Genomic DNA, 27,874 nt, shown 5'->3' with positions numbered 1-27,874 from the left:
TCTTAATCAGGATATTAATAAGGAACTAGCAGTTTATGAAGCTTTTGGAATAATCCACCAATTTTTTAAAATTAAACACTATCTAAAGATTTGCATCGAAGCGTTTTTTTTTTATAGTGATTTTAATCACTGTCAGATATCATTATACTTGATCCAACTATGCCACGTCACCACTGTGCCGCGACCCCCCTGTGCTGGGTTTTTTTATACAAATTTCATAATGATAAATTATTGAAATACTATCCAAAATTAGATATTCATTAAAAAATTAGCTACATATTTAAATTTAATAATTAATGAAAACATTAATTCTAATCAGAATTTTACTAAAAAAATTATTTTATATTCGTTTAAAGAATTGAGATTCAAATAATTATTATTAGTTATTACATTATAATTTTTAATTAAAAAAATTTTACTATAAGCTTTTTCACATCACAAAAAATAACGCTTAATTAAAAAATTATTTCTTCACTGAATAAAAAATATTTTTCTATTAATTGTAGCCTCATAATAATAATAAATAACAATATTAACACATTAAAAATATGTTTCTCTAATTATGAGGTAACTTATTTTTATATGATTTTTTTAGATTCGAAGAAGCTAAGAGAAATTATTAATTTTTTATGATGATTTTTTTTTTTTTGAGGAGAATGTCTATTACTACATCACAGCTCAAATACGTAAAATAATCACCAATTGTATCTTGTTGAAGACATTGCTCTAAAAAAATTTCACTCAATCTTTATAAATGGTAGGAATTCATTAAAAAATTAATACTTGTTAAATCGGCATGTATTGATAATTTTTAATTAATAATACTATAACTTTTTAAAAGATTGATAAACTAAATAAATAATATTTTACAAATACTTTAAATATGTCTCTTGTAATAGGTATAATTTTTTTAAAAATCTGAAGGTTTACCCAACCTTTTTGCGTCCACAGGTTAGATTTAAAATAGCAACTTTTACTATTTAAATTAATTTTGAAAATGTTCTGGAAATCTTGAAACTTTTAAATATATTTTAAATTAAAGTTTATATAATATATAGAACATTTTTTTTTTTTTTTTGTAAAAATGGTCGAATTTTTATATTCAATTTCAACTTTATATTACTATGAATTTCGAAAATGTTCCGGAAAATCTGATGCCTTTAAATTATCTTAATGCAAAGATCATGCAATGTACTTAATTGAAAAAAAATTTGACCTCTGAATTTATTCTCCAAGTGTAAACAGGCATCAAAGTTAAAAAAATGAGTTCAACTTTCTTGTAAAATTCACAAAATTAATTACAAAAACTTATATGAAAAGGGTTTTACGAAATTTTAATCAACATGATTTGCGTATTAAGATTGTGAGGAGGGTAGGAAACCTATCTGCTCTAATTTTATTTTGAAACTATTTCTATTAACTTTTTTTAACATTTTAACCTCAATGCAAAAATAAGAAGTTATTAATTTGACTAAAATGTGTTTATTTTTTATTTTATGTCTGTTACACAATTCACTATTCTCTTCACTGGATCTTATTTTTTTTCAACGATATTTTAAAAAATACTATTATCTTCAAGAATATCCTCGTTTCCCGTATATGTGGGTAATATCCAAATATATTTCTGCCAATGTCTTATGATAAATAAAAATTTCATTTCACAACTGAAATTATAATTAACTAATAAGGCTCAAAATAATTGAACTTTCTTTTCTTTTTTACGATTTGTTTGTATTCACCACAGTACTAAATTCTTGAATATTAATTTCGTACTAAATTTAATTATCATAATAAACATTTATTTGTGTATTATACTTAAAAATCATATAACTTGTAATCAGGATATAATTAAGGAAATAGTAACTGGACTAATTTAATAATGCAACAATTCCGTCTAAAAATTAAAAACTATTCACAGATTTGCATTGATTCGTTTTTTATGATAGTGATAGTTTTTTAATCACTGTCAGACATCATCTATACTTAGCCTAACTATCAGAGTCGTACTTAAAGAGTAGGAGTAATTGGTACAATTATTCCAGATGGTGGCACTAAAATATATAGCAATACAAAAAATTATAAAGTCGATGACTTATTTTTTTCTTTTTACTTATGGTAAAATTTATAAAAATATTGTTGAACCGCTAAAAGTTATTTTATTATCGAACATTAGGTAATTATAAGAAAGCTTAAGTTCATTCATTTTTGCGTTCCGAGCACTAAAAACATGGCGCTTAAAAGGCAGACTTGCTACACATTAGTTAAGATAATATTCAGACTCTAAGTATACTTAATAAAAAAGTGTGTTTAGTAATTCGGTGAAACATCTTATATTTTTCATTTTTCAAATTATTTTATTCGGTACTACGTTGTTCTTATTTTAGACTTTTCCATATTTTTCAGCTATACTAAAACTTTTTTAGAAATTAATAAATACCATACTCGGCTGACGAATTGAAATAATATTTTAACGGTATTTGTAATCAGACAATTATGTTAATATGATTTGGAACAGGAATTTTTACAAAAAAAACACAATCGAAATATTTGATTAGCCTTTTACACCGGCAATATAAAAATGACACTAATATCACATCAGAACCCTTTTCAACTTTTATATACAAACATTGAAAAGTTCAATATTGTCGTACAGCTTTATAATCATGTTAGCTCGGGTAATTTATTCGATAAAATTGGCTTCCAGAAAATATCTGCATATCTGTAATTAAATTTTGGCGCACTAATGTAAAATAAGTTCATTAAAATACTTCTTTGCGTTAGCCTTTCCGCAAATAAGTTTACACTGTTTTATCAGTTACCACCGAACATCCGTTTGTTTTATCATTTTCAAACTAATTTATAACTTGACGAAGCACGTACCATTTACACATTACACTCAATAGGCTGCCGTCGATGTCTGTTCAATGGCCCAAGTTACGTGAAAAGCGCGTATTCGCCCTGCATACTAATAGGCGGCCTGACGACAACTAGTAACGCTTACACTCCACGGCGGTCTCAGGTGGGCGCACTGAATTCCAGTCCTCGTCTTATCCAATACACGTTGTCCGACCAACAGCAGCCATGTGTTATTTTGTTTTCATGCGGACTCCCTCTATTTTTAATTTCCTCCAGACACTTACTCAACATTGTTCACGAACCGGAAACATCGTCTGACCCTTTGCCAAATTATTTTCTATGTCTCTTGGCAGTCGGCCGGAACTTGTGATTAAAACGTTACACACTTGACCCGATTTCTCACACAACTTTTCAAAACGGTTGTCGACAGCTCGTGTAATTTTGCGGCTTACAAATTTCCTTTTACGTCCGATTTAATATTTAATAACCTTCGTAATAAACGTGCGCACGCGTTCTATGATTTCGTTTTTTATGTGTACGCTGCCGTCCTAATCAAGAAACACGTATACGACACTTCGAACATTTAGATAAAAATAACTTTTTCGTTTGTATTTTTGGTATTTATTATGAAACTGATCAACTAGTCCCTAGTATTTTTATATATATTTTTCAACGATGAATCCAACAAAATCACTGAAAAACCTGTAGAACGTCTTCTTAAACCAAAAATCCCTTACATGTCCTTTTCTCTAATCTTAATTATTTATTAACTAAAGAGAAAGCGGAATGTGCAGATGCATAAAAAATTCTTAATAATTGACTATTTCAAATAAAACATTGATATAAATGCGTGATTTGTTTTTAAACATACCTAGATGCTCAACAATATTTCTTATCAAAAAATTAATACATGATAATTTTGCCGTAACCGCTTAAATGGCCCAAAGTAACTAAACAAAAAAGAAGTATATTGTATGTATTTGTGCGGAGTTACTACTTTCTCGCTTAGTACAAGTGTCATCGGGGTTTTTTTTTTTTGAGAATTAAGTCTCTTTTTCCAATTGCGTACAAACTAAATACTTAATTAATTTGACTTCTAACATAATACGGTAAATTTGACTAGTTCTAAAGATGCGCCATTAAATTTTCATTATTATGATATAAACATTTTTCAATTTTTGCCGTATACGTCCTTTACTAGCACAGCAGTACACTGACTTTGTCAGTTTATAAAAATCAATTTTTTCACTAAAAATATAATAATGTTTATCTTTTTTTTAACCAAAATTCATTGAAATAACCAAAATAAAAGATAAAATATATTATAAAAACACTTCACTAGACCCGTGTACGTTTACATGTAAAATTTAAATTGAAACATAAGACTTATATTTTAAAAGCATGAGAATCAATTAAAAATAAAAAGTAACCTTCATTTTTTTTATTTCGTAACTACAAAATGTTACAAGCTGTTTCATTAGTCTCCTCCCAGTCAGTAGACTATTTTTATATTTCTCTAGTCCAACGAGCACTATAATATCATATAAGTTAAAGTCAACGGATCGCAAAAGCTTTTCATATACAATATCCGGGATTGAGGAAACGGTGGATTACTAGAAAGCCAACTATTTCTTTTTCGACATCCGGCACTGATCCCAAATTACAGTCGATCATTACTTGCACTTTGTGAGCCGTGTCGAATAAAGATCTAACGCCTAATATAGATTTAAACAATATTAAAAAAGAAGAGAAATTATAAAAGTTTTCTTATACAAGAAAAAATTACAACAATTTTACCGTTATTGATCGACGACTTAAAAGAAGTAGCCACGGCAAACGTTTAATCCGTCACTGCTATGCATAATCATCTTATTCCTTGCTAAAATAATCAATATAGCTTTTTCGCCATAACCCGAGACATAACGTAAAGGATTGTTTTTACTTATCTCAAACCAATTCCAAAAGAATTTTTTAGAAACATGAAACCTTCCATCGAAACTTTATCAGTCATTGTTATTTCTAATCCTTAGTATCGTCGGGCTAAATATTTTACACATTTCATCACTTAATTTTTGTGAACAAATATTTGTGTTTCTTGGCAATACTTTTAAACATTTTACTAATGCTGTAGATAGATACGACTAAAATGATAACAGATATCTAACTGATCCAAGTCGATTCATATTTTTATTATTTTTCCAAGTAAATCAGTTAATTAAATTTTAAGTAATTGGTTAGTAACATACTAAATAATTTATCATTTGCTTCCTAAGAAAAAATATAATACATTTTTAAAAGCTTTTTGTTAAAAAAATAATAAAACTTGCAGAATTTCTGTATATATTTTCTTTTCAATCAATAAATGGTAATAAGTATCACGTTGAGTTTTTAATATCCTGCAAGATTTTATATTTTTTAAATTTGAATTTTGGTGAACGAAATAAGTTTCTATTTATATAAAGAAAGTAACACAATAAAATATCGATGCTCCTCTTACGCCGTGTATCAACTTTCGACGATCAATTTTTTAACAATCGAAATGAGCTTTGTATACCATTATGGTATTTTGTTATCATTTGATTAATTTTTTACTATTTATTTTATGACCGATAAACATTACACAAATCGTTTCCAGATAAAAATAACAATTGCTACATCACAAAAATACAATTTTTCTTGGTTTTACGTTTCATTCATTTCTTTGTAGTCCTTTGAAAAATGTATCTATTGAATATTTCTTCTACATTCTGTAAATAATTTACCATCAACGTATCGATAATGTCAATATTTAACATGTAGGTATTGTCGATTTACTCGAAAAGGTACATAACTCTTCTAAACCCTTTACCGTAAGGTACCGAAAATAGAGAAAAATGTCGTATTGCATAATATCATAGACCAAAGGCTATTAAATTTAACATTGTCGTCACATTTCAATAATTAAACATCATTCAGTCAAACATTATTTTTAATAATTCTATGTAAATATAATTCAAAGAACTTTTATGTACTATAGAGCCTTGTTATTTGTTCACGTTCAATTCAACGATTAAAATACTAAATAGCTTTTCTTTCAAATTTTTTAAACTTTTAAGAACCCTTGGATATTTTTTAAAATTTTATTTAATTCGTTCTGTTAACAAGATACAATTTTTGAAGAAGAATAAAAAAATATACAAAGTGGTCCATGGCATTTTAACAAATCTATAATAACTATTGATTAACTTTATATTTTGCCTAACTTTTTTTTAGTTATTATTATACTTTTAGGACTATGAAAATATCATCAGAAATATATTTTTTCAACCATTAAGTTAGTTAACGCCACTAAATTTTTTAAGATTTCTCTGGAGTACTCTGGGGATTTATTAAGTACAGTTATTTTCCATTTTCTTTTTGTACTAAGGGACATTGTGGTTGCCGCTGTTGAAATAGACGTGTGGAAACCTATCCGATTACTAACAAAAGCAAACAAAACTCCAGAACTTGACAGCATCTGAAGTATCCACAGTGCCACACTATATATCCCAAAATTGTTTTTTTCTGTTTTGTAGTTAAATACCTACAGCATTTTTAAGTTTGGTGAAATATGAATATTTTCATGTTCATTTCATGGTATCAATAGTTAGTCTTTCTAAGTAAGAAAACAATAGTTGTGTGAGAACATTTTCACATTATGTGCAGGTTAAAGTTATAAAGTTTTCTATGAAAATTATATTCATTTGAATGAGCGGCTGTAATAGAACAAATTATAATTTCCATAGAAAAATTTACTTACGTATAATGACGAAAAAATAATGCGTTTTCTTCTGACGTTTATTCAATACAAATTTCAATGTTTGATACGTAAAATAAACACTTCAAAAATTCAAATTTTCACTAATTTGAAAATTCTATACAAAAGTTTATTTCTGAAAATTATATATTAATGAGATTTTTTTTAAGAAATTTTTCTTAAAATCTATCATAAGAAAAATACATTTATTTTTTGTTTTACAATTTTCGTATATTTATAAAAAAAAGTGATTAATTAAAAAAATTTATACCTTATGATATTTTAATAGTCTTAAAGTATAATAATTTTAAAAAAATATTCAGTAGATAAAAAGTTATCAGATTTGTCGAAATATCGTGGACTACCCTGTACATGTAGTAAAAATATTATTATGTAGAGTGATTAATTTATTGTTAAAACTAGATATCTTTAAAAAAAATAGTCATCTTAATAGTCAAAAAAATCATCTTGTACAAACGTTAGATAAAATGAATATTTATAAAGAACATGTTTATAATAGAGTGTTTACAAAATACACAAAAAACCCCTATGATGAATAGAAAATTTGTCCGTCTAATGTTTTTTTTATTATATACAAAATTTTGTTTTATTATTATTATTTTGTTTTATTATAACCCGTGAAATAATCATTTTTTATGTACAAAATATTACTGCCGTTGCAATCGATTTTTTTTAATGATATTATTACTTCAATCTTAAAAATCAATTAATTGTTTATCAATTGTTTATTTAGCTATAACTAAGCTTTGATGATAATGATATCATACATATATATATATAATACCAGCTTATAGAAAGTGAATATATATATAGATGCATATTACACATTCAAATACTATATAATATGTGTGTCTCATCTATAAACGTACATTATGAACAAATGGTGTATAGATTCTATTTTAATAAATATATACATGTTTTGTCCTTTCTTTACAACTATCATATTAATCTTGCGATTATATAATTAAAAATTTAAATCATTAAAACAAAAATAACCCACGTTCAATAGTTAAAAAGAAACATTAAAATATTTAACAATCTATAATCAATTCTAATGATACACCAATTAGTATAATATACTAATGGATATGTCATACTTGATATAACACGATATTATTATTGTATTAATTTGTAAGTGGTCTTTGTAAAAATAAACTTGTATCCAAAAATAAAAATAAAAAAGAAATACAAGTAAAATATATCTATTGTATGGTTCAGCGATCAGGTTCAACGGCTACTGGATTAATGGTTTTCCGAGATGAGCTTTAAAAGTAGGATGTGTGTATTGTTGTATCAATATATTTTGACATAAACCTTTTGTTAAGTGAAAATTGGCCACGTTGTACATGGATTTGACATCAAAAAGGATCGCTATAAAGAACCTACTCTTGTTAGTATGTCGACCAACTTTAACCATAAGCATTAAATAATACTTAAATAATATTCTACGTACATCAAAACTAGCAAACAAAATTAAAAGAATCCTTAAGCCTTCAATTATAATTTGCTGCTTATACAGTAACATCGTAATCTTTATAACATTTCGAGTGATCGTTACTTAGCTTATACAGTACTAAACAATTTGATGTACTGGATAAAGTACACTGGATTTAAAGTGTCCGGCTGTAACAATGAGTATTGTAAAAAGTTTACAGCGGTTTTTATTATTGTTTTTAAGGAGTTTTTAAAGTTTACAACAATAATTCAGTTACTGGCGTCAGAAAAGTTACTATAGCAAAATAAACGCCCGAACATTCATTTTCCATGTTCATCAATCATATCAACGACAATGACGAATTTAAACTAAAAAAATCAAACTACAGGCAAAAACCTTTTCATATTTTTATACTATAGCTGGCAACTGAAGGAATGTATCAAAGTCGTTCCATCATTTATTTTAAGATAAAACCTTAAAAATCACATTACACTAGATAAAACTCATTGTAAATAAAAAATAACAAACGATTCTTGGATTAAACACTGTTTTTCAACCTCTAGTCCTTTTTCTTCTTATAAACTTATTGTTTATCTTTTGATCCCTAAAAACAGCAAATGTAACATTTTCTCTGAGTTTTCATATAAATAACAAACATGTTGATAACTCCAATGAAATGTAACATATTACCAAGGACTATCGCAAATATTTGTTCTAACCCTACATAATTATCTAATATATATATAATGTATATATAAATGCTTATTTTATTATACTGTATACATATACTATTACAATAGTAATATAAAACTTTTTAAAATAATTGTCAGTAGTTATAAAAGTCTTATAATTTCAAACTATGAAGCGATTTTTAAATATTATTACTTTAATAACAGAACCTTCATGTATCAATTTTACTTTCCAATTTAAAGACTTATAACACTAAAACATAATCTGGTTCATCTTTGAAACGTTACTGTTTTTTAAAGTATTTTTAAAGGAAATATTTACATAATTGAATAAAGTTTTTGTAATATTTCATAAAAATAAAATATTACCACTCTAAATAAATTGTTTTATTCTACTTTCTTAGCCTGAAAATGTGTACTATATTTAATTCATCGTCCATTTTTAACACTATAACAATTTATTAAGAGATATATATATATATTACGTTACAGAATATATACAATCATTGTTGTGTTTAAAATCGCTGCGTACAATATATTGAATTATTAACTTTGTTATATTCAAATCATTGTTTAACATATAATTTGAAAATGAGCGATCTTTCCTAAGTAGTAATAATTGTAATTACAATGACATTTAAGTTATCTCAATCATAATAAGTAAATTATAATATAAAATAATAATATATTCTGGTAACTGAACTATTCTAATTTTAAAATGTTGATAGTAAATTAAAAAAAATTGATGAGCATACAATAATGTACAAAGGCTTAGAAAGGTTAATTTATTAATATAAATAAAATAGTAAAAACCTATATTTTTAACTTGTAAGCGAGGCTGAGAAGGTATTACTTTTGCTATTATATGTTTTTTTTATATCTGTCGTCACTTTTTCTAAGCTCTCATTGGATCCATTTCTTTTAACGATACGTCAAAAAATTAAAAATCGTATCTAATTAAAGATAATACCCTTGAAAATTGAAAAAATTCCTGTCGTTTCTTTAAAATGGGGGATATCCCCAAAAAATTTTTGATTTTTTAAATTTGATTTTGTTTAATCTTTTTTATATTAAAACTGTAACAATTTTTTTTTTAATTAACGAAATAAAATAATTTTTGTTATATAATTACTTCAGCTATTTCCCTTTCATGTAGTATAATTTTTTTTGAAAATCAGACACTTTATCTGCCTACAGGTATTCAACTTTTTCTCAAAAATTTAACTTTAAATGATTTTGATAATTTGAGATTAAATTGCTTATTTTATCACTCCACGGATAAATTAACCGATTGCCGGATTCGAATCGCATACTTTATTATCATTGAACATAAGAAGTGTTATCAGGCAAACTTACTTTTTGTATTTTTATTTTCAAAATAACTTTTGAAATTGTTCAGACAATACTCTAAACTTCAAGCATATATTAAATAATGGTTGTGTTACATACTATAAGAAAAAACATGTTTTTCATCCGATATACTTTTTTTTTTAAATTGAACCATGTCCCTTTATACAGGAGGGGGTTGAAAACTTCAAAAATACAAATAATAAGTTGAACTTCTACAACTTTAGTTTTGAAAAGGCTCCAAAAATACTTTGCGAATATATATTAAATTAAAGTTTATACTACATACTATAAGGTAAATAAAAAAAAATTTGTCCCGTCTACTATATGTAAATGGAACCCGAAATTATATAAAAATATTATTTTGGTGTAAAAATCACCAATTGTAATTTTACTTAAATTTGTCATAACTTTTAGCTTCGATGCGAAGCTGAGAAGGTATTAATTTTACCATGATGTGTTTATTTTTTTTCTATTAATTTCAAAATAAATAATTTTAATAAAAATCATAGTAATGATTTCTATGAAATTCTTGGGTGTTTAAATAGATATTAAAATTGAAATATTCATAACTATATTCCACATAATTATATTCTACCAGCTTTACAATTTTTTATAATACTAAATAATTGAATATCAATTTCATACTAAGATTAATTACTACATATAAGCTATAAATTACAAAGTATTTATTCTTATATTATACTTATAAATCATGAAACTTAAATCAAATATTATTAAGGAAATAGAAGTTCATTTTTTTGTTGGAATAATTGACCAATTTTTTTAAAATTCAACACTATATACAGATTTACATCGAAGGGTTTTTATGATAGTGATTGTAATCTCTGTCAGATATCATTTATACTTGTTTCAACTATGCCACGTTTTCACTATGCTACCGTTCTTAAAAATGAATGTTACTCTAAATAATGATTTTAAAACTTTAGTCATTTTTAGTGATTTTTTTAAAATAAAAATATATTGTCGCTTCCATCACAAAATCATGAATTTTTACATTATCATATTTTTTTTACGAAAAATTCTTGCTTACAATAGTGACACACATTTTAAGGATTTTTGGAGTAAAAAATCTGTAATTTCTTTTGAAATAACGAAGTATTAAAAATCCTATTTCTTAAGTTATACATAAATGATACATTGATTTATTCCTCCAAAAAATTTTCAAAAAATAAAGTTATGTAATTTGAGAATAAAGAAAGTGACGATATTAAAATGTTTCATTTATGACAAATATTAAAGATCTGGTTGATATTAAAATAACAAAAATAACAAAAATCACAACATAAAAACAATTTACAGTTTATAGTTATATTTTTCATTGATGAACAAAAAAAACATCTCAATTTTTTAACAAATGTTCATAAAAATATGAACCTTTGTTGTAAATCGCAGCCTATAATATTTTGATATGCCATAAGATTATATAAATGAGCGAACAATTGATGTTTTAAAACTTTTAACTTACATACAATTTATACGTCAACATTGTTTCTAAGCTTTGATAGAGTTTTTATTATTAAATAAAAATCCTAAAGAAATCATAATTAACATTTTAAAGTTATCAAACTATAAATTTTGGCCAAAGAACCAAAAACGTATACCTTCAGAAAGTTCAGATTTTCTCTCTACCTATGAAAATTCTACTCCAGTGAATATTGAGGCAATAACATCAATGACTTATTAACTACTTATATATTTTCTTTTCAAATACAGTAAAACTTTAACCCAGTTTCACATAAAAAATAAAATGTCACATAACGTCAAAATTATTTTTATTGTGAAGCGCAAAATAACATTAAAAGAATTATGAAATTTTATAATAACTTTAATAGTTTAAAATTAAATGTTATTAAAGCATAAGAATATCCTGTGATTTGATTTTTACTTGGTTTAACATTTTTTTTTTTTCAAAAACAATGCATCATACATTTTTAAACTATTTAAAAAGTTAAATTTGAATTCAATTTATGTAAAAGGCATAAAATAATATAATAATGAAAAACCTGACAAATAATTGAATATATAAAATATAAAAATGAAATAACTTTATTTTATCAAAATGTTAAATGTAAAAATAAAATAACGTTATTATATCAGAAAACATTTTACGCGATAATATAACACCGTTATGATTAAAAAAAAACTTTAAATTTAAAAATTTAATTAACGTTATTTATCACATAACGAAAAATACGTAAAAAGTTTTCAAATTTATGCCTTAATGGTAATGCTTATCATAAGCATTTCCAATAAATTTTTATCTAATAAAATCTTTTCTCATTATGAAAATGTTTGCATTTGGAAATGTACTCAACTTATATACTATACTATAACAAAATTCTACTAATGTTAATAAACTCATTAAATTGATTATAAAAATAAAAAATATTTGCTATCAGTAATTGATGAACATTTTTTTGATAAGTTAAAAGACAAGTTTTATTGCACCATATTATACTTTTGTATTGACCGCTAAAACTATCACTTCTTACTAATTGTCCAAGAAATTTTTATGACGTAATACTACCTTAAATATTGACATTGATCGACTGACATAAGCGTGAAGTTAATTGAACAGAAAAGTGTTCAATGGAAACTGTGCAGTATGCCTAAAAAAACACATACTCCTTTTTCTATGGCGGCGTGCGTTTGTTATGAGAAAATGACAGATGTAATGGTTTTCTGGTAAGGCTATACAATACCGAATGGTGTTTGGCATCGTTATAACTTGAAAGCGAAGCGTTTTAATAGTATTATATTGACAATGGTGTTGATCGAGTGTCAAGCCATTTCAAAAAAAGAGCCGTTTAAGTCAAACCAACTGATGATTAATGTTCAGATAAAGGATATCACCGGAAACTAAAAAATAAGATAACTTAAAGGTTTTGAGTTACTGTTTTCATCATTTCAACCTTTAATATAAAGTTAAATAAAAATTAAAGTAAAAAAGGAAATTGTACATTATAAAAAATACATTTTGAAAAAGATTTCAACATTTTTCCAGAATTCTGTCAAAAAAATTCGATTACTAGATGTGATTTTTATGTCAAAACAGATTATTTATACCGGTTTGGCATAAAAAGACTGTCATTTTATACTTTCTCGTCGTAGATCGTTCCAAGTAAAATATGAAAAATTCTTCGTAACCTGTTTATGTAATATATTATCTACGCCATTGCAGTTTTTAAATAGATAGTGCAAAATAATATTTAGATTTGCTTTTGAATATAGAATATGTTTAATGCAATAAACCTTTCAGTCATATCATTGTTTTATATACTGTTAACATATAAATTGTTGTTCAGTAAAAAGTTCTATAAAATTTATCAAAAAAAAAATTTTATCACATTGAATTTTCCTTAAATATTCTTTAAAAATAAAAATATTTAAAAAATTCATTGTAGTATTACATTTATTATTAATTTACATAACTACAGTTAATAGCAAGTATTACTTTGTTAGTCCAATAAATTTTCCAATTTATTTAAAATTTAATACTATCATCTTACAAATTTCTTATCATCTATACGATGAAACATTTTTTTCATTCAAAAAATAAGTAGATAAGTCATCCAAATATTAACAAGAGTCAAACATAAAAAGAGAAAAATATAACATACTTAAAAATAAAAAAACATTTTTTTGAGTGTAATAAGAAGAGTAAATAAGATGGAAAATCAAACCCTTCCATTATTAAATTTTTACATGTAATAAAATAAAATTATAAATAATATGGTGGGGTATTATATATTCAAAACCCCTTATGAATAATCTATATTTATATCGCTAAGTGTAATATAAATAAAACTACTCAATATTATTGAAATGTTTGTACGTTACACATTTTTGAAGCTTAACATTAGTGAAAAAGTATCACTGGAGAAAAATTACATTAATTAATAATACATTGACTGTTAAGATCCACATAATACATTTATAGATAAAAATATTATTTTTTTTAATTTTACGGTGAAATTGAGTATTAAAATGAACATTTTTATTTAAAAAATAAATAATTCAATTACTACCAAAAAAACTCATCAAAAATACTTGAAAATCACAACAAAGGATTAAACGATACTTGATTCGAGCACTTGATTCGGAGATGAAAGAGCTATAAGGATACTTTAAACTGAATTGTACTTATGCGTTGATGATTTAATAAGATTGATCTTTTAGCTGTTTTCTCATTTCTTGACTAAATTTGAAAACCACTTTACTGATTCTAAAATATTACTACACATTGGTAACTAATTATAATAAAATATTTTGTATGTGAAATAAACCAATCATATTTAATCAAATAGCTGTACATGCGTTTTCACCAAAACAATTTGACTAAACCTGACTAGATAAGTAATAATAATTAATTTTATTTCAGTTGGCTAGTAATATTCATAAATAATGAGACTTTTATTAAGCTATCCAATTAACGATTGCCTTTAACAGTAACAGTTATTGTTAAAGGCGTCACAGTAGTTATTATTGTGACGCATTGGCCCGATTTATGTTCGTTAATTTATTATACCGCGCGTTTCATTACAGCAATACATTACTCACTGATGTTACTCTAATAACTACCTAATTAGGTCTAATGTATTACAATAATATATCTCCGTTCGTAATTCAACATTTGCACAAACACATAAATTATTATATTATGCGAAACGCGTGCCCGGTAATGTATTGCGGGAACCTATGAGCGTAAGAATATCATTACCTCTTTTGTGCTAAAGTATTAAAAATTACCACCAAAATAATGTTTAAAAGCTTTCAAGTCATATAATGTCAATAATTCATTAATTGAATGTATTTCATGACCTAAACCGGATAACATATTTCATTTTCTAACTCTTCCCGAATATTACAGCGTGCAATAATAAATACACTTAAAATAATTCCCAACTATATTTTTATGACAGATAAATAAATACGAACTAAAAATTTGACCTATTTATATTCAATTACATAATTACACGCGTCTCTCTTTGTTATTTATTTACAATTGTTTTTTGTAATTGTTGAGTTAAAATAAAATCAACAGAATAACACTATTATAAGTCATTAATAAATACATCAAATTCCGTACTTGCTTAGATTATGAAAAATAATTTCTTTGCTTTTCCTAATTTTCGTTTGATGACATCAAACAGGGTTTACTCGCACGTGGTAATGTAACGGTTGGACATTGGTCATCGGTTCGGAGGAGATGATGTCGACGGACGGCGTATGTCCGCGTAGACATTTTCCGTGGTGTACCCCAAGTGGGACGTAGCAAGTGACAATCACGGTAAAGTATTAAAATGGTACCAAAATCAAGAATCGTTCACAAAAGTACTCACGTGAAGCTGTCCGGGTCGAAGTGCGTGGTGAGTGCGCGCGCGACCCGATGTTCGTGGCGCCTGGCCGCGACGGTTACGCTGTGTGTACTGCAGCCCATTGTGGGATTACCGCGCCGTAAGACCAAGACGACACGTCAGCCGCAACCGGAGCGCTCCCCTACTCCTCCCTAGTGTTCACTTTGCCCTGTCCTACCGGCATCCGGCTATATTCCACCGACACAATGATCACCCGGTTGCCACGGGTGACCCAACGAATGCGCGCGCATTCACGTCCAGGGATAATTTCTCCTCATCTTTTCTTTCCTCTGACGCAATCCCCCAAACCCCTTCCATTACATTTGGCACACACATACACTCATTCTGCACTCGATTCCCATATTACCCTGTATTTTCCAGACGTGCACACACGCTGCAGTAAAAAATTGCCTTTCTCTCTCTGCTGTATCAAATCTTACATTTGTAATTGGTAAAACTGATTAATAAAATTGAACTTCGTTAAAGTTACACTATGTATTAATTTGACCACCCTAAATTGTGCCATTGTCTTAAAAAAAAAATCTGTAAATATTGCTACATGGTGCGTGGGATGACGTAGTGGATCATTTAACCGCCGCCTTAACGCTGATGTTCAGCAATGCTATTGACTGTTGATCCCAGATGGGTAACCACACTGAAACTTTAATAATAATGACACACAAATTGTGCCCTTATTGAATATTTGAGACATAATGACGTTGCGTCAGACAGACAGCCGGTGTAAAAAACCCGTCAAATCATAAAGTAAAGCCGATCTAAAATTGTTAGGATATAGGCTAACATGATGATGATGAAATGTTGTTCCATGCAAAATTTATTAGGAAGAGAAGAAATCGAATATGAATTGTGTTCTACAGTTATAATCTAATTTTTAAACTAAATTAAAATATTTTACGAGAGATCAACAATAAAACAATCATTCTGTTTATGATTCTAAGCCAATTATTGAACCGATTTCAAATTTGCCTTTAGAATTTTTCCATTGTGTCTATTTTTTTAAATATTTACTAATTTGTAAAACAGTAAAATTTTACATTAAAAAAAATTAAAATTAAATTTTTTTAAATAATCCTTAAAATTTTTCTTATAATGTTACAAAAGTTTTTTAAGAAAATTTCAGACAAATTCATCATGCACAGCCTATTTTATAAATTTTAAATGTGTGTTTTTAGTGATTTTACAAAAACTTAAGCTTAACTTTCTTAAATAAACTCACAAGTATAAAATTTCGAACATTATATAGAAATATTAACGAGAATTTTAAAAAACTAGCATAATAGCTAAAAAAAAATTTTCAGACTTTAAGCGTATAATTATTTTTCTTTAAATATAAAAACCAACAATTTAAGTCCAGTGTGATCTAAGAACATTCATAAACAACCACAAAAATACATACATTATAGAAAAAATAGTTCCTGCTTAGCTTCGCATTGAAGCTAAAAAATAAATTAATGTATATTTTTAAAAATATTATTAATATAGTGTTTATTTTGTTTCATTAATTAGCTACAAATGATCAATGTTTATAATATATATCTTTAATATTTTCGAAGACATTTAAGTGCGTAGTTAAGAAATTACGCTGTTTATAAAATCTCCACTGTAGAAGTGCAAATTACTATCTAAATAAAAAGGTAAAATGCTTTCTATACAATAGTGCACAATAGTATCTATATATAAATCAAAAATTTATAAAATTACAATTTTTCAGGATTATTTATTCTACTAATTTCAATATGTTTATTCTACTAATTTTTGTAGTAAGACAGTAAGACGAATGAATGCCTATATTTTTTTTAAATATAATTTTATTCATTTTTGAGTTTTGATATTTTTCTGAGAAGTTTTTTTTTTTTTTTACAAAACATTATTTTCAAATTTATACTTTGTCAACTCCTACAATATATTACCTATTTTTTCCGTTAAATATTGAACCTTTTTATTCATGATCGTTAAAATATTTATAACAATTTTTAAAAACGCTGCATTTATCTATAAACAACATATTGCTTATTGCATAATATTCGCTCGTTAACTAAAATTTTATAAACAAAATAGAAAGTGAGGTTGAATACAGTAAAGTATTTATGAGGGAGGATCAAGTAGAAAATTGCCCTCCCAGTCTCATCTCCTTGCAATTTTTTTTTTTTGCTGAATATTTTTAATTACAAAAATTTGTAAAAAAGATTTATCAACCACGCATAAAACATGATACAGATGACTAATGTAATATAAAAATTTAGATAATTAATTTATCTTCAATTCTATTCAATTTTAGTAATTTCTTTGGCATTTTGAGTTTTACACATTTTTGTATTAAATTAATATAAATTTTTAATTTAAAAAAATTAACTATTTTGTTTAAAATATTTATATTTATTCAGTTTAACTCTGACGTTTGGATTGTTACAAGTCCAAGGTTATAACTATATTGTTGGCTTATGTTTTCTGTTTGTTTATAAATCGGTTTTTTGTTGATAACCGTTATGGGTTATCACGTTATCGTCAATTATTAGCTTTGATGCGAAGCTGAGTAGGTATTAATTTTTCTATGATGCGTTTTTTTTTGTGTATGTGTCTGTTATCACTTTTTCTCAGCTCTTGCTGAACCGTTTTCTTTCAAAAATACGTCAAAATATCACAAATCGTACTAGTCGAAGACATTACCCTCAAAAATTAAAAAAATTTCCCTTTTTCCCCTTTAATAGGGGAAATCTCCAAAAAAGTTACAAATTTAAAAATCGCTAATTTTCGACATTTTTTCAATTTTACTTATAACTGCCATGACTTTTTTTAAAATGACCAAATCAATAAAAAAAATTTTTTTATAGATACATGATATTTTTACTTATCTTATGGTATATATTTTTTATAAATATGACCCTTTACCTGCCCACGGGGGAATTCAAAATTGATTACAACTTTCATATTGTATTTTATAAATGTCCGGTTTCTTCTTTTTTCCACTTTATTTTTAGGGTTACCTAATAAATCTTTAAATTATTACTTCATGTTTCTAAAATAACACCTTCTAAAAATTCTAGTTAGCCTATTCGAAATGCCCTGATAATATAAAATAGGCGATCAAATTACTTTTTGTTCTCTCCATATTTGTCTTAAGACTAATTTTGAATTTACGTTTTCTTCATATTCATTAAATCTCGCTATTTTTCTTATAACCCTCAGTTCTATATCGAAATCTATTTTATTCATCGGAATATTAACTGATTTGTAAACCATACTATTAAAAGCTGCCATTGTGTGATGTTAGCTGTGGTTCAAATTGTTCGTAATGTACTTAAACGTGTGTGTGTTTTTCCGATAAATTTCAACATTTAGTCTTCATCTATTCGTTTTATTAATAAATCCAAAAAAGGCAATTATCCCACTACTTCCTGTGCGTTTGTAAATTTAATTTATGGATAAAATTTCGAACTTTAAATTGTCTTCATGGTGAAAATGGCTACCAAACACTATTTTTGTATGAAAATTCTCAATTTTGTATTTTACATTTTTATCTTTATTATGCTATAACTTTTTTAAAACGTATGGATCAATATAATTTTTTTAATAGATATATTAAGTATTAATCTATCATTTGGCATATTTTTTTATAAATTTGACTCTTTACCTGCCCACAGGGGGGAATTCAAAATAACAACTTTATCACAAAAAACTTTTTCTAATTATCTTTTAAAAGTGTTCCAGAAATACTGACACTTTTATATATATTTTAAATTAAAGCTAATGTAATATACTTTATTATAAGAAAAGAAAAATTTTGGACTTTATTTTGTCTTCATGGTGAAAATGGATACCAAACGCTAATTTTGTGTTAAAATTCTCGATTTTATATTTTATATTTTTAACTTAAAAATGCTATAACTTTTTGAAAAATGTATGGATCAATTCAATTTTTTTTTGAAAAGTAATATTTATATATTTTTTTCATTCAATATACTTTTTTTTAAATCGGACTATTTTCCTTAATATAGGAGGGGTTCAAAACTTAAAAATGCGTATAGAAAGTAAAGCTTTTCAACTTATTTGTAATTAAAAATATTAATTTATAAAATATTTAATTATATTTATTGATTATTCATATGCAGTGCTCGAATTGGCCAAAAATAAGTAGGGGAGCTCAACTTAACAATTTGAAAACTGCGTCCCTAGCATTTTGAAGACCTTTTTTTTTTTTTTTTTACTCATTACTTTATTTAGTATTTATTAATAAATCATATTTCATTATCATACTAATATTTTAAAAAAAAAAAAAAGGTGGTATTTTCCACCGTCCTCCCGTCACAATAAAAAAAAGTAGAGGAGCTACGTCCCCCTGCGCACCCCCCCAATTCGAGCACTGTTCATATGTAACCTATTATCAATAATCCGTAGAGGAGAGAAAGATACCTGCAGTTGTCAGGCTATCGAAGAAAAAAACAGTTTGCGTGTGTGCTTGTGTGACGGTCTTACTCGCCAACCTGTGAGTTAAGGGTGGGAAGAGAGTACGGAGCAAAACAGGTACATTATATTTTTGGTTTATTTGTCAGATTGTCGCGTGTGGCTGATTTGAATATACAGTTATTTTGTAACCTCGTGTGTAAGAGCGTCAAAGTGAGGTTACGTGATCTTGTGTCGATTGGAGCTATAGTACCACGGTGTAGTGATGGTCAGGCCACGGTTGATTACGCGAATCAAAACGTGTTTGTTTATTATAACAAAATTGTTTTTTCAACTTAACTTTTAAAAGTGTTCCAGAAATACTGACACTTTCAAATATATTTTAAATTAAAAATAATGTATTATAATTTATTATGGAAAAAAAAAAATTTCAGACTTTTTTTGTTTTTAGTTTAAAAATAGTTATTAAATTTTTTTGCTATTTTTGTATTTTCTATCATTGGACATGCTTTTTTTTAGATCATTTTCCTTAATAGAGGGGGGGTTCAAAACTTTAAAATGCATATAGAAAGTAGAACTTTTTCAACTTAATTTTTAAAAGTGTTCCGGAGATACTTATACTTTTATATATATCCTAAATTAAAGTTTATGTAATATACTTTATTAAAAATATATATATATTTGGACTTAATTTTGTTTTTATGGTGAAAACGGACATTCAAAGTTAATAAAAAAAAATACGATTTTTGTAAATAAATTCTTTTTTATATTTTTAACTTTATAACGCTATAACTTTTTGAAAATTGTATGGATCATTATAATTTTTTTATGAGAAATAATATTTATATCCCTTTTTCATTCGACATACTTTATTTTAATCAGGATATTAATAAGGAGATAGCAGATCTTGTAGCTTTTGGAATAATCCATCAATTTTTTATAATTAAACACAATCTACAAATTTGCATTGAAACGTTGTTTATGATAGTGATTTTAATTACTGTCAGATATTATTTTATTTGACCCTACTATAACACGTCCCTATTGTACTAAGTTTTATTTTTTGTTGTTGTTGATGTTATTGTCATATTGTTATTGATAACAATTGCCTACTTGTTATTGATATTGTTTTTGTTTAATTTTTGTTATTATTTTCAACATTCTTGACATTTCACTATTGCTTTTCTGCTCCTTCCTTCCTTTCTATTATATGGTTTTCTATTTTCTGAGTACACAAAGTCATCTGATTATCACAAACCACTCAATTACTCGTAAAATAAAACCACGAAAAAAAAAACAACAACACGATATGTATGAAAAGCCATATTTGTCATTTCTGAAAATTACCAATGCATATACAAATAGTTAGGATAGAGTCTGAATGAAAGATAATGAGTTAAAAGTTTCATAGTTGTGACTATGTTTACACAATTTGCTCGAGAGTTTTTTTATGTTTTAAAAATGATTTTTAAAATTTATTACCATTAAAATTGTGTATGCTTTAAGAAAATATATAACATTATTATTGCACCTTTGGAAAATACTTATTTGAATCATAACAAATACTTTTATTTTATTTTATTTTAGATAAATTTGAAATATCAATATGAAGTTCAAGTGACAAAAATATTCTAATAAAGATAACAATACTTCTTCGCATTACCTACTGAAAATATAACATTTCTAATTTTACAAACATCTATATTGCTTTTTTATTCTTTTAGTATCATTAGTTAATGTGTGTTTAAAACTTGTTTTTTTCTTAAAACTACTGTAACTATTTAAAAAATGAACGAATAAAAATATTTTTTTTTATATTCAAACCTTAAGTAATTTCCTTTTATTTGATACAATATTTTTAAAAATCTGACCCTTTACCTGCCCACAAGAGGAAATTAAAAATAACAACTTTTGCAACTTAAGGTTTGAAAATGTTACGGAAATACTGCGTCCTTTAAACATATGTCAAATTAAAGCTTATGTAACGTACTTTAAATTAAAAAAAACAAATTTGTCCTGACAACTTATCTTCTACTTGCCAAGGGCTGCTGTAGTAAAAAAACATGCTAATTTTGTGTTCAAATTTTATTTTTGTTTGTTTATTTATAATATAATAATAATTGATCGTTTGTGGCTAATATTATTTAAAATTAAAACTATATTAAAAATACTATTAATTTAAAAAACTAAAAAATATTAAACTTAAAAACCACAAAAAAAATTACTAAAATGTCGCGGATGCATATTTTGGAAACAATGTTACCATTATCAACGCTAAACACATACTGACACCTCGAGTAGAAAAAACTCCCTTATATACCCCTAATGACCTTATCACCTAGTTACCTAATCACCTAGTGACGTCATCACTAAGTAATATTATCACATTTTGCCAGTTTACACAAGTTCAATAAAGAAATTTTCAAAGGGGCAAAATCCCAATTAATTATATTGTTCTTGTTTTGTCGATTACCTCCCTTATATTAAGTTATTTGTAATTATTTACATTTTAAATTAGTTTTTAGGTTTTATAGAATGATCATGATTCAATAAATGTTCAGACACCGGAGATTTATTAATAAAATTTAAAAAAAAAGATCTTAATAATTTTGCCTACTAAGAAAAAATAAAATTGTAAAATTTTTTTGTTCGTTTTAATATTATAAAAAAATGTATTAAGTTCAATATTTTTATATTTTATTAACAGTTCGTAACATGTAGATTATTTAAACATAAAAATATGATTATTGTTTGCAATAAATATTAGTATTCATTTTAAATACTATTTTATAAGCTTACATTATTATGTCATAAAGGACACGTGTGCAAGATAATGGAGTTTATACAGCAGTTTTTTTTACTGTCAATTAATTTTAATAAAGATTCTATTATTCTACGTGATTTAAATGTTTATATATGATGATGATAATTAATATTAATGAATATTTGTGTAATTGAAAATAAAATTTCACGGGGACGTTTTATTAATGTGTTTTGTTGTAAAAATAATCCGACTATTTTAAATCAAGGATTTTGAAACCAATTTTAATAATTTATTGGCATTATAGGTAAATGACCACTATAAATATTAAGGTTTACACAACTGTGAACTGGTGTAATTTCTTTTCATTATATTTACATTTTTTTTTTCATCATTGTTTTTAAAAACTCCAAAAATCAATCAAATACCATAAGTCCTTAACACAACTTTACCCTCTGTTACATGTATCTCTTAGTTTTTAATTAAATAAAAATCGTATTACAAGTAAAATTTAATTGTATTCATACATAGTACATATTAGAATGTATGTACTATTTTTAAAAGTATGCCATTCCCTGCTCTAGATGAACAAGTTCAAAGCATTTTACTACCAAATTTTAAATTAGCACTTCAGTTTTTTGCTTATTTTTAATTTTTTAAGTAGTAAACTACAATAAGACGGACAATGATGACGACTTCATCGGTTATTATAATAATTTTGATAAAATATAGATTTAAATGGAATATTATTTACAATCACATTATATTTATGTTTATGTGAAAAAATTTAATTAGATGAAATAAAATAAAACCTTGCATAAAATTGACATAATTACTACATTGAGTTATTTTATTTAATATATTTTAATATTCAACATATTTTAAATAATAAAAACAATTTTAATTAACTACAATTATTGTTTGATTGAATGATTGTAGAATTTTATCTTAGGAGGAATTAACGTATTATAATAATGAATAAATGTAAATACTGAAGCAAGAACTAAGCATGATTTTTAAAATAAAAAATATAAATGTTGCAAGGTTATAGACTGTGGTAACACTTAAAATACAATACACTCATTAATTATTGATATTTAATAACCAAATGATTTAATACTCATTCAATAATTTACAGTTGTGTCATTAACATCCAACCAAAAATCATTGTATAAACTTTGTGTATTAATGTGATAAGTATCATTACAATACTTTCCATAGAACATAATACAGTTAATAATATTTTAAAATTATACAACACTTAAAAATATATTTATAACGTTATATTAATAAACAGTTTAACTTCCATCTTAGTTGTTTACTAGTTATTCTTTTATGAAAAGTGGCACAGTAATCTAAGATGTTTACATTACCACTACAAATACAAAAATATTTATGAACTGAACACAATTTTTTTTATAACATTGAAATATATTTTTTTTTATATTTCGCACATATTATAAAATTGTTTCTTGATACATAAAATAGATTCCACGATTTATCAGATTTTGGAGCCAATCAAAAAATTTTGAATAATGTTAAAAAATTGTAAGTTATAACTGGATTGATTTACATGTTATGCATGCAATTTAATCATTCTAAATCAGCCCAACTACATTGTAGGATCCGGTTGCAAGGCGAACTGATGTTATTCACTCAACAAAAAATAGAAATGAAAGAATATAAAAATAAAATATGTATTTCTAGGATTAAAATATTTACATATTTATTATTTTAATGATTTTATGTAGTTAAATTAATGAATTACCTAATTATTAGATGATATCGTGTCATGAATCTCTTATCATCTACTTCTCCAAGCACATTTTTATTTTTCGAATTAATCTAAAACACGTTAAAAGTTTAATATCCAAAATTAATGACATTAATTGTATAATTATTATTAATAATTAATGATACTATTTAGGAAGAAGTAAGCTTATTATTGTAAATACATATTTTTAGATAATTATATAAGTTTTTATTTGGACGCTAAATATTTAATAAACAAATTAATTGATATGATTGCAAAACATATAAGAATCTGAACTTTTCAATCTAAAAATATCTGCTTAATATTCTAAAAGAAAAAATGAATTTACAATTACCCTATTTGTTTGCATTTACCTCACTTCACTCTATTAATAATTAGTAATTGTAAAAATAATTAAAACAATAATAATGATTAAAATTATAACAGTACCATAATTAATTATTAAAAAAATATTATTAATAACATAACTATTGTTTAAAATCCACCAGTTTACGATGTATGCAATCAGTAATTCACTACCCCAAAACTACCATTAAAACACTAAAATATTAGATTAGTAGCTTATAACTTCTGTATCAAATCTATTCCAATAAGACTTAGTATAATTGATGTTGAATAAATTTTATCTTATTGTCCATTAACTTCCATCGTGTACTTATCGGAGTTTTAACTTGCCTCTACACTCCCCTCTTACTACGGTAGAATCTTATGTTTCTACTATTGAACAAACTGTGTTTTACTATAAACTTTATTTTATCATCTTATGTGGAGGCTATAATATTCCTCATGTTTTTTTGATGTTCTGATTGCTTAAAACGTTGTGTCTTTGGTAGTGATAGTCCCATTTTTTCCACCTTTGTTGTCTCTTTCTCTATCTTAATTTGTTTCTACTTAATTCGTAACTATTAAGCATAGTATAGTAAATAGTTTATTTGACCTTATTTTTTCCAACTCTTATAATATTCCTTTCTTATTATCTGTCGATTAACTTGTCATCCCTGATATACATCGTTCTCCTTTTCATATTCCAACAAACTCAGTACTCATGCCTATAAAGACTTCAAAGTAGCAAAATGTTTTCATATCTCAATTTTACAATACTATCAACTGAGAATTAACTTTTATATGTTAGTGGTACTGCTTTTACATTTAATAATGTCCTTCTTCGTTCTATTAACCTTTCTGTTCTAAATAAGATTTTAAGAACCATACGTTTTCACATTAAACTCAAAAAACATGCAAAAACCATATATTTTGTAAAAAAACCGTCACCATATTTTTATTTTACGCGTTCTAATCTATTTAATAGTTATTTAATTTTTTCTGAGTTTAAACTAAATGTTAGAATTTTTTTTAATAGATATAAGGGGATTTTTTTCATTATAACTCAATTACTCACAGAATAAAAAAACCCAGCACAGTGAAGACGTATAGATTTAATTTGACAGTGATTAAAATCACCATCATAAAAACACTTCGATGCAAATATGTAGGTAGTGTTTAATTTTAAAAAAATGGTGGATTATTTCAAAGACAATATGAATTCCTATTTCCTTATATTTTCCTGATTACAAGTTTTATGATTTACAAGTGTAACATATCAATAAATATTTATTATAGAAATTAAATATAGTATAAAATTGATATTTAATAATTTAGTATTGTAATATTTATGGAGAATTTATACAAAATTATAAAATAGTTATTATTTTTATGGAAAACGTATATAAATGTTGAAGGTCTTGATTTATCCAATACTTAACAAAAATTGTTTGTTATTTATAAATAAATTTACTGGTCTCTTATAGGGCATAAACATTTCAATCGCATAACAAAATCTTTATACCTTTTTTGGTACCGAAACATTACGTTTTGGTCTTTTTACTTCCACTGTCGGTTCATTTCTGGTTCCTATGATTCGCTTTCTTCTTCCTCTTCTTTACTGTCATCCATTTGAGTTTGACTGTTGAACGGTTTCAAGAGACTAACATGAGCTATAGTAGCATGTCAACTCTTTATCAGTGACAGTAGTAAATGCTGATATTATAGTTAAATTAGTTCTCTCGCATTGTCCATTTGTTTGTGGATGTTTGATTGACACCAAATGAAATTCAATTTTTTCCTCGTGGCAATAATATCTGAACTGTCCTGAGGTAAACGCTGTTCCACAGTCACATATGATTCTCCTAGGCAGCCCAAATTTTAAAGTGAATGACTTCAATTGACGTATGACTACTTTGGTATGGACACTTCTTGCTGGGAAAAACTTAATAAACTTATTCAAATTATCTGTAAGCTCTAATAGATAATTATTTTTCTTTGAACTAATCGGAAAGGGTCCAAGATGATCAATATGAATCGTCTCGAAGGGCTTCTTCCCTGGTTCAATGAGATGAAGTTTTCCCGGTCGCTTTCCACGGGGTGCTTTGTTCACAACACAGGCAACGCACATATTAATGTGATTTTTAACATATCTGCATATTTGCGAATATACTGGCGAAAGAAACCCTTTAATCCCAAAAAACGTCTAACATCGTGCTTACTTATTGGTGTAAGAAAATGTTTAACAGCCTTAAGTTTATTTCGTCCAGGTTTGATACCATCAAAGCTAATATTGAAACCCAAATATGTCACTTTTTTGCATCAAAAATGGCACTTACGCAATTTTAGTGTTAATTTTGCCTTTTTCAATTTTTTGAACACTAATCTTAATTGTCTCATCATATTTCAAAATCAAATACTGGTACTAATACATCATCCATGTACCAAACTGCTATTTTATTTCTTTATCACTTGTTGCATTAACTTGCAAAATTCATATGGTGCATTTGCTAATCCAAACATTATTCTCTCAAATTAACCAGTTTCTGTAAGCAATTTTTTCTTTTGCAGTTTCAGTCAACGGTACCTGCAAATAACCAGATGACAAATCTAATGTTATAAATGAAGTAGATCCGCGCAGTGTTTGTAGCCGGTCTTCTACATTTGGTGTAGGAAAATTTTTTTTGACCGTATGTGCATTTAATCTCCTGTAATCTGTGACAAGACGTTATTCCCCATCTTTCTTTGGCATAAGTAGAACTGGTGAAGCATAAGGTGACTTAGTTTCAGTCACCAACCCTTCCTCTTTACATTCTTGTACTATGGAATCAATTGTTTTCCTCTCTAAAGCGCTGACTCTATACGGCTTGCTTACAACTGGCAAATTTGTATCTACAATGTCCATAGTTAAGTAATTAGTACACCCTAACTCTTGTAAACTAAATGCAAAGCATATTCGGAACTCATTTAATAACTTAATAAGTTCATTTACTTGTCCCTGGTTGAAATTAGAATTATAGTTAACCATATCCATAGTAATTTCTTCTGGAACGCCATCATTCTGAATAATTGGTACTTCTTGATTTTCCATT

At 26.0% G+C, this 27,874-nt stretch overlaps 1 protein-coding gene across 4 annotated transcripts in view; it reads right to left on the bottom strand.

The window, feature by feature from the left end:
• Positions 1-15,618, bottom strand: part of LOC126900221 (cGMP-specific 3',5'-cyclic phosphodiesterase) — a 46,378-nt gene extending 30,760 nt beyond the window's left edge. For 2 of the 4 annotated variants that reach the window (XM_050675753.1, XM_050675756.1), the window contains exon 1: positions 15,237-15,588. The gene's annotated coding sequence lies outside the window, so the exon portion shown is untranslated. Of the gene's footprint in view, positions 1-6,634; positions 6,654-15,236 lie in introns of those variants that run through there. The other 2 variants (XM_050675755.1, XM_050675754.1) reach the window with 2 other exon arrangements.
• Between the last annotated feature and the right edge of the window lie 12,256 nt (positions 15,619-27,874).

This window comes from Daktulosphaira vitifoliae, unplaced genomic scaffold, assembly GCF_025091365.1.
Source record: "Daktulosphaira vitifoliae isolate Bord-2020 unplaced genomic scaffold, ASM2509136v1 Scaffold_3, whole genome shotgun sequence".
Taxonomy (NCBI): Eukaryota; Metazoa; Arthropoda; class Insecta; order Hemiptera; family Phylloxeridae; genus Daktulosphaira; species Daktulosphaira vitifoliae.
The sequence above is the reverse complement of the archived record's forward strand: the minus strand, read 5'-3'. Positions and strand labels throughout refer to the sequence as shown.